At 47.2% G+C, this 12,576-nt stretch overlaps 1 protein-coding gene across 7 annotated transcripts in view; it reads right to left on the bottom strand.

The window, feature by feature from the left end:
* Window positions 1-12,576, bottom strand: part of MBNL2 (muscleblind like splicing regulator 2) — a 159,340-nt gene that overhangs the window by 107,895 nt on the left and 38,869 nt on the right. The window lies entirely within an intron of this gene.

The raw sequence follows: 12,576 nt of genomic DNA, 5'->3' as shown, positions 1-12,576 counted from the left end.
TTCAGTCCCGGGCCCAGGAACGTCCTCGTGCCTCGGGCACAGTTATCGACTGATTTAACGGGTGACTGACTCACTGACTACGCCAAGGACTCAAGTTCATTTTCGTTTAGTCCAGTTTCATTTTTAACGGAGTCACAACCTGAAAATGTTTGGTGGAGCACGGGAGTTAAATCACATGTTTACAGCGAAAACATAACTAGTCAATTCGGGTTTCTAAAATCAGCACATTTTGTTTCTTTTAGTATCTCCTAGGATGATGAAATCATTAAGACATTAAAAATGCAACACTATGGAGTCAAGCATGAATGAAGCACTAAATACCAAAAGGTGGTCATTTTCTTATGTTGGACAGGCCACAGGCTCCCTGAGTCAACTTGCTTAGCCTGGATGTTCTTCTAAAACATTTATAACTGAGAACTTAATGAAGGCTGGAAGGAGGTTATTTAAAGTCGTCACGCACCAAGTAAGTTCAGAGAGCAATGGTTCTGGAGGGATTCGCGAGCGTTTCCTGAAAAAGTAGATCCTGTCATCAGTTAGGTTTAGTGAGCTCCCGGTACACCCAGCTAAGCAAGCTTCCTGGCAGCAGGGCTCCTGTTTTGGCCGCGAATGAGTCTCTAACAGCAGAAGAGCAGCAATGGCGTCTCTCAAGCTCATGGATGGTGGGACATTTATTTGGTGGGACATTTACTTAGTGGGACATCTTCTGGGACTAGTGGAAAGAGCTTCCTCATCCCAATCCTTTTTTTACGTGTCAGTAGAAACGTTTGAATGAGTGGTCATGGTACGCGCACTTAAGGATGCTGGCAGATTTGAAAGCCATGACACATTCCTAACTTCCAATTGCGAAATATTTAAGGGCCAGGCAGGCTCCCGCTTGCCCGTTTGGCAACGTTGCATTCCCAGCAGCTAATATCCACGATCTTAACTTCAGGAGTTGAAGGAGATGAGTTTAATAGCCAAAGTGACACTGGGTCAGGTTTCACCGACCAGCCTGGACCTGCACCTCAATTACCTCAACCGCCACCTCTCACCTCCGTGAGAACAAAGGACGAAGGAAGCAAGGATCGAGGAAACAGGTCTGCCTGTGGGTTCAGGGGAGCTGAGGCGCCAGGAATGAGGAGGAAAACAAATGGAGGGCTGCACACGTGCAGTTCATATTTGCAAAATATTCTATAGCATCCCTGCGTCTGAAGGACCTGGAGCCAATGGGGTCACCGAACAACAAAGATGCAGGCAGGAGATGCTTTTCCTTAAAGGCAGCACAGTCATTGCCAAGGCTTCACGTATTCATGCACAGACGGCAAATGAATAATGATGCGAGTATTCCGGGCAATCACACAGGAACAACAATCCCCGTCCAACGAATGGGGAACACTTTTGCTTATACTTTTAGAGACGAAGACATATCCCTCCCCGCCTCCTCCCCCGCCCCCGTGCCCGGAGAAACAGAGGGCGCCATGACCCATGACTATGAAAATCCAACCAGAACTTAGACGGTCAGACGCCATCAAGAGAAGCTTGCTTTTAAAATCAGAGGAGCCAGGTTTCCGACGGCCAGAGTCTTGTGTAAGACAAAGATGTTCCCGAAGGTGATCATACTGCACCCAAATGGGATGCTCTCCTAACCGTTCAGGAATCCATCTTTCTCCCAGCTTGCTCTCTGTTTTTATTAAAGACACCACCTCCCTTGGCCCTTCACAGCCTCTATCTTCTGGAGTGGGTACAGCCAGAAGGAATGACACAATGAGGGAATGAGGAAGAGAGAGCAGATTTAAATTGGGTTAGGGAAGGGAGTTCCCGTTGCAGCTCAGTGGGTTACGAACCCCACTAGTATCCTTGAGGATGCTGGTTTGATCCCTGGCCTCACACAGTGTGTTAAGGAGCTGGCATTGCCATGAGCTGTCACGTAGGTTGCAGAGGGGGCTCAGATCTGGAATTGTTGTGACTATTGCGTAGGCCGGTGGCTGTAGCTCCAATTCGAGTTCCTTAGCCTAGGAACTTCCGTATGCTGCAGGAATGGCTCTAAAAGGCAGATAAATAAATAATTTTAAAAAATAGAAGTAAATTAGGTTATGGAAGGCCATCAAAGGAGATGGGCAGTAACGAGCAAGGAAGGAGAACCTCCTTTTACCATGGTCATCAAGGGACAAGATGCTCACACACAGAGCAAACTGCCGGACTGGAGGCTCCCGGGACGAAGGGTTACTTGTTAGGGATTGCACTCCAAAGTAGACACCACTAGCCACGCATGGTTATTGAGCACCTGAAATGTGGCTAGTGCCACTGAGGAACTAAATTTAAATTTTTTCTTCATTTGTAATGAATGCAAATTTTAACTTAAATGGTCCTCAGTTAAGTTATTGGGAAACTTTTTTTTTTTTTTTTTGGTCTTTTTAGGGTTGCATCTGAGGCATATGTAAGTTCCCAGGGTGGGGGCTGAATCAGAGCTGTAGCTGCTGGCCCACACCACAGCCACAGAAACATGGGGTATGAGCCAGTCTGTGACCTACACTACAGCTCACGGCAATGCAAGATCCTTAACCCACTGAGCAAGGCCAGGAATCGAACCCACATCCTCATGGATACTAGTTGGGTTCATTAACTGCTGAGCCACAACAGGAACTCCAGTTATTGGAAAATTTTTAAGTAGTACACTTGGATCAACCTGAGTATATGAATCTATTTTCCAGTTGTAAATTTTATGAAACCTAAATGCAGATCAAGTATTTCCAAAAAAAATCCAGCATCTTAATTGAGATGTGCTCTGAGTATAAAATACACACCAATTTCAAAGACTTAGTATAAAAAAAAAAAGAACATGAAAATATCTCATTACTATTGTTTCATATTCACTACATGGTGAATTGATAATATTTCAAATTAGTTGGATTAAATATTATTATTAAAATTAAACTCTCTTGCTTTAAATCCCCTCCAAAAAATGCAGAATTATATATTTAGCTCACATGGTATTTCTATTGATGGGGCTGTCTTAGTGGTTTTTGCAGTTCACTTGGCTACAGAACCTTCTAGAATGGTGGAAGCACCTTCCTAAGAGTCAGCCTTGGTTCCTTCCTCTGACCTTGGGTAAATCAAATTCTCAGCGATCCAGTTTCTTCATCTGTAAAATGCTGATGACAGTTCCCACCTACATTCCATGGTTGCTGCCACGAAGGACTGAGTACAGAAGAAACAAAACTGCTCTGTGACCAGTCAAGTGCTGTCTGAGTGCAAGGTGGTGAAAGGTGGAGTTGCTCTATAGATATTTATTAAATAAATCCACTTTAGGCTCCCTCTTTGCAGGAGTTCTATCGATGACCAGGGCCGTGCCTGGGGTGGATCTGCTCCAGGCACAGATTCTGAGATCAGAGAGCTGGCCGCCCAGGGGTGCTCGGAGCCACTTCTCTGGGGCGCCCCTCATGTCTCAGACCACCTTACTCTGCAGCCCAAGGGAACCCACAGAGAAGCTTCCCCAAGTGCAGACCCTGAGTCTGCAGTCTTCCTCCAGCAGCTACCAACCCACAAATGAATAAAAGGCTTTGGGACCCAGCAGCCACCACGGAGGCAACGCCAAGCCGGAACATGCTGCCCGGGTGACAGGAGGCCTATTTGGTTTGAGGCCTGGTGGCAGCAGAGCTGCTGACTACATTCCCAGTGCCCTGGGTGAGTCGGGAGGAGGGGGTGGCACTTTCTAGCCCACCTGCCCAGAGCGGGAGAGGGCACCTCTTTCTAAATCCCAGAAAGCTCCCATACCTGTCAGCCTTGGCCCTATTAGATGCCAGGCACTCGTTACTTTTCCTGGACGTTTTTGCGGCTGCTCTGGGAAGTAGGGTCTCCTGCTCCCATTATTTTCCAGTTTTTGTTTAAGTTTCTCCCAATGCTTTGCTTTTGCTTCTGCCTTTTACTCGTGCTTCACTTCTATTCCCAACCTTGCAGTCAATCCCATCCGACTAACCCCTTTGCGGGGAAAACCTGGACAGAATTCTGACGTACTTGTTTCCAGTTATTTGTCTGGCCTATGTTTTTGTTGGTATCCCTTCCCCCGCCCCCCCACCCCATCCTCTTCGGGCACTGGGCCACCCCATATTCTCTCCCCCTCCCACCCTTCTAAGCCCCCTCACAGAGGACAGCATCATCTTGCCCTTGAGACTCTGCTGGGTCACCAGGCTGGCCCTCACTGACCCCCAACCCCGAAGGGGGGCTTCCACCTGACCTCCTTCACTCCCCCTTTGATGGCCTCTCTATAGCCCATCTTTCAATGCTGCCTGGGGATTATTTTTAAATAGACATCATTATTCCTTAATTGACCAGGAATCAAATATTGATTTATCCAACTGGCTCTCCCAGGATAAACTTCTGTGTGCATAACAGACATTATTTTCAAATCCCCCGAGTTCAGTTCAGTGCCTGGTATATGGAACATGCTCAATGAATGTTTGTCAAATAAATGCCTGATCCTCCGCCAAAGAGCATCTGTATTTTAATACAGACCAAAGTCTTGCCTAAAGGAATAGGCTCTGAAAAGAGTTTCAGTGTTATCCTGCAGGAAAAATCCAGCAAGTGCCCCTGGCTCGCCCTGTTGCTGACAAGTAGGTTGGCCGTGAGGGCGGGGAGCTGCCCCAAGGATAAATTATTTCAGCTTCAAAATCCTCAATCCTTAGCCCCATTGTTGGGTTTTTTTTTTTTTCTTAATTATCTTGTAATTTTTATTCTTTTTCTTTTTCCTTCTTTTTATGGCTGCAGGTGCAGGATATGGAAGTTCCAGGGCCAGGGGGCAAACTGGAGCTGCAGCTGAGGGTTACACCACAGTCACAGCAATGCCAGATCTGAGCCACATCTGCGACCTATGCTGTAGCATGTGGCCATGCCAGATCCTTAACCCACTGAGCTAGACCAGGGATTGAACCCATATCCTCACGGACACTATGTTGGGTTTTTAATCCACCGAGCCACAACAGGAACTCCCAGCCCAGTGATCTTCAAATTGTGGTATGTGGGTACAAGGGAGCTTATTAGAAGTGCAGATTCTCAGGCTCTAGCCCAAAGGTTCTGAATCAGAAACGCTGAGGCAGGGGCCCAGCAATCTGTGTTTCGGCAAGCCCTCTGGGGGTGACTCCGAAGCACCCTGAGTTTGAGGGCTGCTATGGTGAGCACTTCCTGCCACCCTCCTTCCAGGCATCCTTGGGGTTGCCGAGGGAACCAGGATGTCTACCCTGAGCTGATCACAGGGTCTTGGGGTCACTGATTTCCACAAGAACAATCCCAAGAGGGCTGGCCAAGGGCTTCCCCAGTGGCTGTGTTTCTGATCAGTCAAAATAAAACTAGGTTACACAGAAAACCCCTGAGAAATGTGTTCCAGGTAAGACTCCTTTCTACAAGAGTCTGAAAATGAGACTCTCAGAGCTGGCAGAGTGTGCTCAGAACGAAGCAGGCCTTTGGTGGGGTACGCATAGCTGGGTTTCTAGGACCCTTGGCCGAGACAGGATTGGTGGCCATTGATGGCCAGCAGCTTGATCCTTAGTCCCGCAACACCAGCATCTTTACAGCGGGGCTGCTCTGTCCTACCTGTCCTCTCCATCTGGCCCCAGGTATGATGAATACAGACGTCACTGCTTGTCTCGCCTTCAAAGGAAAGGCAAGATGGAAGTTCAAGGACAGTGAACAGTACAGTAGTTCCTGAAATGCCAAAGGACTTGCTGTCCCACGCTCCAAAATAATCCAGATCTATTTTTAGGGCCCTCGCTGACATGACACATCATTTTGCAAAACATATTTAAAACTCTCCTAGGTGTGAGATTTTCAGAAAGCTGTGACTTTTGACTGCAGGAAGGCATTTGCTGCTCTCGTTCTGTGACAGGCCCTCTGAGTCTGGGAGGCAAAGCCCTTCGCTCTACCACTCGGGACCTCCCCCAGGCCCCGCCCCCTGCCCTCCAGCCCCTCCCCAGACAAGCCAGGGCTGTGGAGCCCAGATGACTGGCCTTGCCAACCCTTTGTAGCTAGTGTGTACATTTCTAAAGGGAAACACATGAATCATGTCCCATCTTGAGACTGAGACTGATCAAAATGTAAGACCGCCTTAAGGAAAATCGTTCTGCAGTGCTCAGCTTCTCCAGCTGACTCTTGGTCATCACAGGTATTTTCACTGTCTGCCAGACAACAGCCTCCTAGGGAGCTGATTAAAGGATCTTTGCAAAACAAACCGATTTCTGAGTCAGACAGTCAAGGACTCATCATCCATTAAGTAATTTATGGGATGCCTTTAACTTTATTTTGCATAAATCTAATTACAACAAAGAAACTATGTCTCCTTGAGTTTCCAAATTTCTAATCTGGAGAACCGTGGAGTTCCTATTTTTAATCTTTACGATTCTTAAAATATAGTTTTTAAACATGAGTTTTTTTTTTTCCTTTCTTGATGTCTGAGCATCCCCACCTGTTTCTGGAGCTTAATTCTAAAAGGCCCTCCATGTGCACTCCCCCCTTGATTCGTCACTTGGCCACATCCTGCACCTGTCAGATGCAGATGCCCGGGCAGGAGAGGGACCTAGAGTGGCTGCCGCCTGGAGCCCTGGGCTGAGAGCCACTTGACTTCCAGCAGTGGGTATAATCCTGCCCCGAAACCACAGCCACTGAGAAGAGGTCCCTGACTGGGGCTTTCCCACGGGAACGCCAGGGGACCCATAAAAAATACAGAAATGGGAGAGGTCCTGCCACCAAAACAATACAGAACCTCAATGACTTTTCCAAGAAAAAGATTGAAGAGTTCAGCAAAAGTAACTGTCCTTAAAAAAGATTTTTCTTTCTAGACACACTGATTTTTTTTTTTATTGGAAACATACATGAAATAGTGCTTGGAAACTCTGGCATGGATTAGGAGTAAGAAGGAAATTTCCTACCCTGGTTTCTGGTCAGTGGCTTCTCTACCCTGAACAGCTATGTAAAGTCACCTGAGCTCTCAGAACCCTAGTTTCCTTGTTTGGAATCATGGAGAATGAAAATACCCAAACCGGAAATGTATGCACTGCAAAGAAATATAATTAATAGTTTAAGTATCCTCTATTTGGTGTCTCAACTTTGTCAGCATTGGATAAGGTGTTGATATGCTTTATTTACATCTGCGTTCATGTACACACACACACACACACACACACACACGGAAATGACTCTTCCTCACTAAGAGTTGCACATTGCTATAAAGTAAATGTAGGGTAATTTAAAGAAAGTAGAAAGTTTCTTTCTGCGACAGTGGTATAAGGTATGAAGTCATTCATAGAGTATTAGTTATACAAACTTTTGATAGATGCGCTTCGAAAACTAATTCCATATGATCTAGCAATCCCACTCCTGGACATATATCTGGATGAAACTTTCATTCAAAAAGATACATGCTCCCCTATGTTCACTGTGGCACTGTTCACAATAGTCAAGATTGGGAAACAAGCTAAATGTCCATGGACAGATGAATGGACCAAGAAGATGTGGTACATAAATACAACAGAATACTACTCAGCCATTAAAAAGGACAAGATAATGCCGTTCGCAGCAACATGCATGCAATTAGGGATTCTCATACGGAGTGAAGTCAGAAGGAAAAAAGACAAATGCCATGTGATATCACTTATATATGGCAGATATGATCTTATCTATAAAATAGAAACCAATCATGGAAAGGCGAGATGATTTATGGTTGCCAGGGGAGGTGAGGAGGAAGTGGGATGGATGGGGAGTTTGGGGTTAGTAGATGCAAACTATTACATTTGGAATGGCCAGGCAATGGGGTCCTACTGTAAAACACAGAGAGCTATGTCCAGTCTCTTGGGTAGAACATGATAGAAGATGATATGAGAAAAAGACTGTATATATGTGTGTGACTGACTATGCTATAAGGTAGCAGTGGATACAACACTGTAAATCCACTAACTGTACTCTAATAAAAAAAAAATCTAATTCCAAACACTCATTCATCTTAAGCAGGGAAAAACCATGGCTCCCAATGATGTCTTCATTTCACGTCTCCATTTATTTCTTCTTTTGAACATACTTTCAAATACATTTCCATAGGGGGAATTAAACACTGGGGCACCCAAGGCCACACAGTCAATCAGATAAGCCAATGTTTCATGATAGCAATGATAAAAGCAGAAATTCCCCCACTAAAAATTTTTTTCTCTTGGACCCTGTGTCTTAAAGTACAAGTGAGAAATTCATAAAATCCAAGGCTCCTGCAAACTCTTGCTTTTGAAATGGATAAGCAATGAGATCCTGCTGTGTAGCACTGGGAACTATACCTAGTCACTTATGAGGGAGCCTGATAATGTGAGAAAAAGGAATGTAGACATGTATGTGTGGCTGGGTCACTTTGCTGTCCAGGAGAAAATTGACAGAACACTGTAAACCAGCTATAACGGGAAAAAAAAAATCATTAAATAAAAACAAAAAAATTGAAAAAAATCCAAGGCTCACTTTAAGCCCATGAAAATGTCTAGCCTGTTTTCATTGTAGTTTCCAGGAATGGGCAGAGAAAGAAACTCCATCTTCAATTAGAAGAAGAGCAATTTCTAAATATATTCCTGAAACTACAGCCAGATATAATATATTCAGCACATATTTGTATTCAAATTTTTTTTTTTTACTGTGCCTGTGTTTTCTCTCTAAACATTTATAATTCAGTTAGAAGCTGCTCTTATTAGAATAAAAGCAATTGTATTAGGTACCATTTAAGACTGACAGCACTTACCGGTTTCCTGGCTGTCCAGGACCCAGTGGCTGCAGTCAGAACAATTATCGAGCTGCAGGCTGCAATCTAGGCCTGAAATCCCAGAGAAGTCTCTGTCAGAAGAGCCATTTCCTCCCTGGCCACAGCCTCTGGTGGCCAGGACTGCTTTCCAACTGACCTTTTTCCTTTTTTCTCCCTCTCTCTGTTTTCACCAGCCGAAGTGGCTGGTTCATCTGCCTGCACACAAACAACTGCCATCACCCCCCTTTTTGGACGCACTTATTGTAACATAACTTTTGCTACCACCAAATGAAAATTGTAAACGATCTAGCTGCTATGTATACATTAAAAAAAATCAACATATTGCCATAACTGACATATGACTAAGACATCAAAGGAAGTAGTTGTTTATAAAATAACGTGTGTTTTCGAATTTCCATGCTTAGGCAGAGGTCTATGAGAAGACGAAATGAAGCGGCCAGATGTTCACACCTGCAAGTATGTGGCATTATTTTGGGTGTGACAGGCACAATGGCAGGCCAACATCGGTGGGACAGGTGATGTGGCTTTTCAAAAGGCCAAATAATCCCTGTGGAAGTTCCCAACAAGTTAAAGAATCATTTTGCTTCAATCTGCGGTCATTGCATTTTCTTTTCTTTTTGGCCACACCTGTGGCAACGGTGGTTACGTTCTTGAAAAATTCAGTTATATTAAGACTGTCCTGGGAGTTCCTGTCATGGCGCAGCGGAAACAAATCCAACTAGGAACCATGGGGTTGCAGGTTCGATCCCTGGCCTCGCTCAGTGGGTTAAGGATCCGGCGTTGCTGTGGCTGTGGTGTAGGCCAGCAGCTGTAGCTCTGATTAGACCCCTTGCCTGGGAACCTCCAGAGGCCAAAGGTGTGGCCCAAAAAACGCACATACACACACACACACAAAAGACTGTCCCAAAAACTTAAAAAATAAATTAAAAAAAAAAACCACTTTGGGCAAATAGATAAAACAGAGTTAAAATCTTGATCCAAGTCACACTGAACAGGACTTGTGCACGTGAATGTCCAGCAGGACACTCGGGACTCACGAGATCAGACTAGTTCTTCACTCCTAGGGCGTCACAGCCATTGCAAGACGTCAAAATCCTTTCCTTCCGCCCCGTGCATTCCAGAGATGTTCCCTGGTCATTAGGACAACGGGGGTACAATGCTCCTTCAGAGCTCCAAGGTGCTCTTTAGGGGGTAGTATTACCGCCATTGCAAATAGGCTTTGTTGGTCTAGGCTTTGTCGCCATTGAGAATAGGCTTTGTCGGTCTAAGTAGACCAGGTTATAAAATATCAGGATCATTACTCTGGCCGATATTGGGAGCACGGGAGACCCGGACAAGACTCCAACTGGAGGAAGCTCCCTCTGGTAGTGTCACCAGGGATGCACTGGAACTAGAAGAGCTCAGAGATGGTGAAATTGGTTGGAGACTCAATGGTCCAGGAGAAAAGGACGGATCCAGGCCCACTGATCCAGGGGTGAGAAGGGAAAGGGGGAGGGTGGTTCCACATCACGATGGGGTAAGAGCATCAGAAAAAGAGCATGTGGGGCGACTGGGCGTGAGAAGTGCAGGGAAGAGAGTAGTCAAAGAGGACCTCGACCTGTGGATCCTGTGTGGGCAGAAGGACACGGATGCTCTGCCCAGGATGGTAGGGAGACGGGCAAATGGAAATGGGGACACAGAGGTTGTGGTCATGGATATGTAGCTGGAATTAATGTTCACAGCAATGACAGCGAAAACCACAGAGGGGCTAAAATAAGAGACAGAGAGAAAAGGGAGGGAGAGAGAAACACTTATATCAATCGTCACACCTGTGTGTATACCTAGGAGAGAAAAAAGACAGGCTTGAACAGCTCCAGGTCAGCTTGTTCCATTATTTGGAGGGGGACAGAGAGAAGAGGAGCAAGTGACACCGCAGGAAAAGAACAATGACAGACAAAAGGTCTTCTGAATAGTGCAACATCAAGGGGGCTGGAGAGAGAGTCAGGGTTTCAAGGTGGACCGAGCAGCCAAAAATGTTCAGCGCCACAAGATTGAGGGCATGTGAACAACTGGTGGTGGCTGGATGTCAACGAGGAAGTCACTGCTGACTTTCCAGGTGGAGGTTTCTGTGGCCTTTGCACAGGCAGAGGGAGTGCTGGGAAATGAGGCGCTCAGTGCCCGGAGCCCCCTGGAGTCTTGGGGGCTGCATGAAGCCCATGCAGCAGCTGGGCGAGCTTGAACGCCCCTCGCTCTGCAGGCAGATGGGCGTGAATTACCTGTGCGCACCTGGGGAGGTGACCTCTGTGAACCTGAGGTTTGCTCACAGAGCTGTAAGGCCGCCCCCTACAAAGACTCAGGGGAGGGGGCGAGAACCTGCTTCTCCCATCACTCTCCCTCCTTCCCTTTCTTTTCGGAGCAGGAGGAGAGATACGAGGCCAGGCGGGCAGTGTGGGCCTGAGGAGACGTCCAGAGGAAGGGGAAGGACGAGACCACCAGCTCCAGGGGAGGCTCAGCCTGGGGGAGACACAGATGCCTGCTCTGAACGGAACAAGTGTGGATTCGTCACTTTCCCACCCACCCTGGACAAAGCGGGGCGCAGGGGCGCGGAAAGCGGATGTTAGATTCAAGGGTCTGGGCCTCACAGATGGGATGAGTTAAAGCCACACAAAGGCTGGGGTTCCAACCAGAGGACCCGTGGAGTGTTGGAAGTTGGGGAGCTGCGTGAAAGGGCTGCTCTTGTTCGCCTTGTGCAAATTGTATCTGCTGTCCTGTGACTGTTTCTGAGCGAAGCATGAAGTGTGTGTGTGTGTGTGTACGTGCACACACATGCATGAGTGTGAGTGATGTCAGAAGCGGGCATGGCTAGAATCCCCAACCCAGAGGGATTGGACCAGTTGTGGGCTCAGCACACGATGATCACGTGACCTGCAAATGAGTGAGCAGCAGCTGCAGAAGGTGCCATGAAAAGGCCCCATGGGTCAAGGAGAAGAAAGGGCACACAGGAGACCGGTGGGCAGAGCCCAGTGACAGATCCCTGGGCTGGCAGCACTAACCTGGGGGTAACAGCTGGGTAAGACCCAGCGACTAGCTTAGAAGCACTTGAGGTGTTTTTCGGGTGAAAAGTAATAAGGATGAGAGGCTTCAAAGCCTTTATGCCTGGTGGCCAGTGTTAACTGGAGGAGGAGGGGGAGGCCAGCATATTTGTGGACGCTGAATGGTGGAGATGGGAGTGAGGAAAGAGCCAGAACACAGGCGTTTTGGCTGTGAAATCCATCAGGCCTGTGCTTCAGCATTCTCTGCTCCAGTTTACAGCTTTAAGGCCACGAGATAGTGGTGACTCCCAAATGCGGTCCCTTCTCTCTCCCACCTCTTCCTTCCCGCCCCCTCTCGGATAGTCCATGTCTGATCCATTTGGACATGCCGTTGGCTCTACCTTCCTAACAGATCCAGAGTCTAGCCCCTTCTCACCACCTGCACTGTGGCCACCGTCCTCTGCACCATTATTTCTCATCTGGAGTGATGCAGCAGCCTCCTAAGCCCTGTCCCCTGCAGGCCCATCTCAACACATTATTCTGAGGGTTCCCTTGAGGATGTAACCACACCATGTCACTTTTCTGCTCAGACACCTCTGGTGGGTCCCCCACCTCCAGAATGTGAACTCTAAGAGCCTGGTTATAGCCACACCTGATCTCCTCTCTCCTTGACCACACCCCCTCAGCCACCCTTTCCTTTGGCTGGGACTTGAGCAGGCAAACATGGGCCTGCCTGGGGCTTTGACCTGCTCTTCCCCTGCTGAGAATGTGCTTCTCCTAGATGTTCAGATATCAGCCTGGGGGAGG

This window comes from Phacochoerus africanus, chromosome 13 (assembly GCF_016906955.1).
Source record: "Phacochoerus africanus isolate WHEZ1 chromosome 13, ROS_Pafr_v1, whole genome shotgun sequence".
Lineage (NCBI taxonomy): Eukaryota > Metazoa > Chordata > Mammalia > Artiodactyla > Suidae > Phacochoerus > Phacochoerus africanus.
Note: the sequence above shows the minus strand (reverse complement) of the source record. Positions and strands in the feature narration are given on the sequence as shown.